Source organism: Chrysochloris asiatica, unplaced genomic scaffold (genome assembly GCF_000296735.1).
Source record: "Chrysochloris asiatica unplaced genomic scaffold, ChrAsi1.0 scaffold00064, whole genome shotgun sequence".
NCBI classification, from domain to species: domain Eukaryota; kingdom Metazoa; phylum Chordata; class Mammalia; order Afrosoricida; family Chrysochloridae; genus Chrysochloris; species Chrysochloris asiatica.
The window spans coordinates 4805641-4809179 of NW_006408582.1; the positions used below are offsets into that span (position 1 = coordinate 4805641).

The following is a 3539-nucleotide window of genomic DNA, read 5'->3' on the forward strand; positions in this document are numbered from 1 at the left end:
CTGGACCAATAAATAACATCATGATAAATGGAGAAAAATTGAAGCTCTTCTTGGATCCACAATCTACACTCATAGAAGTAGCAGTTAAGAAATCAAACGACATATTCCGTTAGGCAAATCTACTGTACAAGACCTCTTTAAAATGTTCAAGAACAAAGATACCCATTTGAGGATTAATATACGTCTGATCCAAGTCATATTTTTTTTCAATGATCTCATATGCATGTGAAAGTTGGACAATGACTAAAGAAGCCCAGAGAAAAATTGGTGCATGTGAGTTATAGTATTAGAGAAGAATATTAAAAAATACCATGCACTGTGAGAGCAAACAAATCTGTCCTGAAAGAAGTCCAGCCAGCGTGTTCCTTAGATGTCAGGATGATGAAACTTCATCTCTCATACTTTGAACATGTTAGCAGGAGAAGTACATGATGATTGGTAAAGTGGAGGGTCAGTGAAACAGAAAAAGAATTCCAACAAAATGGATTGGCACAATGGCAGCAGCAACGGTCTCAAGTGTAATAACAATTGTGAAGTGACGCAGGACTGGGCAGTGTCTCCTTCTGTTGTGTATATAGGGTCATTAGGAGTTGGAACTGACGAGGGGCCACCTAACAACAGCATGAGTCACAATCGACTCAATGACATTGAATTTATTTTTAAAATATTATTCATTAGTATAAATTGCTTCTGTTAAAAGTAGTCTTATTATTGATTTGTTTAAATAATAGTACTTATGTAACAGAAAATCAATAATACAGAATAATTTAAAATAAGCCTATTTTATGTTAAAGGAGTCCAGGTGTTAAGTTGTAGGATAAACACTCAACCACAAGGTTGGTTTGAACGGTAAGATCAGTAGTTCAAACTCACCACGTGCTCCTCAGAAATCTTACACAGGATCATTATGAGTCGGAATTGACTCAAGGGCGCTTAACAACAATAATAATACATATGTATAATTTTAATAAATTATATTGTTATTGGGTTTTGTCTGATATGTCTGTGACTGGTTTGGTTCTTTAAAAAAGTTGCTCACCAGACTTTCTGAAGGCATGGAGGCTGAATGAATCTCTAAAACTATAGCCCTGAGATAATCTTGAAATTGTATACCATAAATACCCAACAATGTCTTCCTACAACCAAAAAATAATTTAGCTTCATCAGTCAAGAATTTCTACCTTAAGCATTGAGCTCTTTTAAAAATTATCAGTATGGTATCTAATTGACAAGAGTAGCTAAAAATATTAGAAAGGACACACGGGCAGCAGTAAAGGAGCCCTGGTGGCACAGTGGTTAAGTGCATGGCTAATAACCGAAAGGTCTGAGGTTTGAACCCCTCAGCAGCTTATGAAGGAACAAGAGAGCTATGGCAGTTTGCTTCTGTCACGATTAACAGCCTTGGAAACCTGTGGAGCAGCTCTACTCTGTTCTATAAAGGAGGAACAACTCAGAACATGAGGATGAAAATGGTGAACAGCTCCAAGACAGAACCGATGTCTCTGAACCGTATTATGTACCAACTGTTGAACTGGAGTGTACACTTTCAAAACAGACACAAATAGTTTAAGAACAGAAATGTTGGTCACTAGGCGTTAACTTTTTGTTAAAAGTTTGCTGGTTTTTTAGATGAAAACCATGATATATCTCTGAGAAATGGTATTTTATTGATTACTAAGAAGATGAAACATGTTTTACATGTTTTTTAGTCATTACATTTGGTCCTTTGCAAATGGCCTGTTTGTATTCTGTGCCAAGATTTCTACTGGCCTCTTAGCCTTTTTCTTTTTGATTTGCAAGACTTCTTTAAGACTATAACCTATGTATATATACCATACAAGTGTGTATTGCAAAAATTCCCCAATTTTTTGCTTAATCTTTCCATTTTCATTTATTTGCTTCTTTATGTATGTATGTATGACATGCTTTAGAAAACTTTGCTTTCTGAACTACCAGTTTTTATATTGTTTTCTTAAAAGAGATCATATTATGAAGGGTTAAGAGTAAGGCTTTAGCCTTTCCGCGCTACCTAGAGAAGGGTCCATGCAGAGTTGTTCTGGGTTCCCGTCATAACTTAAAGGGAAAACTTTCATAATATCCGGAGCCCTTGATGTCCTGCAAATGAAGGAGGATATCCTCAAATTTCTTGCAGCAGGAACCCACTTAGGTGGCACCAACGTTGACTTCCAAATGGAACAGTACATCTACAAAAGGAAAAGTGATGGCATCTACATCATAAACCTGAAGAAGAGCTGGGAGAAGCTTCTGTTGGCAGCTCGGGCCATTGTTGCCATTGAAAACCCAGGGGATGTCAGTGTCATATTCTCCAGGAATACCGGCCAGAGAGCTGTGCTGAAGTTTGCTGCTGCCACTAGAGCCATTCCTATTGCTGGGCGCTTCACTCCAAGAATCTTCACGAATCAGATCCAGGCAGCCTTCTGGGAGCCACAGCTTCTGGTGGTTACTGATCCAGGGCTGACCACCAACCTCTCACAGAAGCATCTTATGTTAACTTGCCCACCATTGCTCTGCGCAACACAGATTCTCTTCTGTGCTACGTGGATGTTGCCATCCCATGTAACAAAAAGGGAGCTCATTCAGTGGGTCTGATGTGGTGGATGCTGGCTCCGGAAGTTCTGCGCATGCGTGGCACCATCTCCGGAGCACCGGTGGGAAGTCGTGCCTAACCTCTATTTCTACAGAGATTCCAGAAGAGGTTGAAAAGGAAGAGCAGGCCGCTGCTGAAAAGGCTGTGACCAAGGAAGAATTTCAGGGCGAACGGATCGGGCCTGCTCCTGAATTCACTGCTGCTCATCCTGAGGTCGCAGACTGGTCTGAAGGCGGGCAGGTGCCCTCTGTGCCCATTCAGCAGTTCCCTACTGAAGACTGGAGCGTTCAGCCTGCAACTGAAGACTGGTCCGCAGCCCCCACTGCTCAGACCACTGAGTGGGTAGGAACAACCACTGAGTGGTCTTAAGCTGTTCTTTAAGTCTCTTAGAAAATGGAAATAAGATTGTTGGAAAATAAACATCAATTTCTAAAGAAAGAATAAAAGAGTAAGGCTCTAAAGTTTCACAGACCCAAGTTTGAGTCCTGGCTTCCCTTTAGTGAGTTTCTCAGTACTGTTACTATTATTTATGACTTCCTTCTTTGCATGAGATCAGCTAATATATACTTCCCTCCCACCCCAAGTTTTCTTAATGTAAGCCTTTAATTTGTCTGGGATTTATATTGGTGACTAATGGCTAAATCATTCTATATATATAAGGAGGTTTGACCTCCTCCCATAGATTATGCAAAAGTGTGAGACACATCACAGCTGTCCCTCCCCTGTTCCGGGTCCTGTTCAGCAGTCTCTGAGTCACACTTTGGCATTGGGAGGGTTTTATAGCTCCTGGCTTTCTCATGGGTAGAATAGCTTCCAGACTGGGTCCAAGATGAAAAAAAGTCTCCCTTTAGTGGCACAGAAGAATGAACCCTGTGATACTTCTTGCATGCAGTTGTTAAAGAACCCCCTAGTTATAACTGTCTTGGGTTTC

The 3539-nt window shown here is 40.5% G+C and overlaps 1 pseudogene; it reads left to right on the forward strand.

The window, feature by feature from the left end:
* Positions 1-239: 239 nt before the first annotated feature.
* LOC102811125 lies at positions 240-2977 on the forward strand (annotated as a pseudogene).
* Positions 2978-3539: the final 562 nt, after the last annotated feature.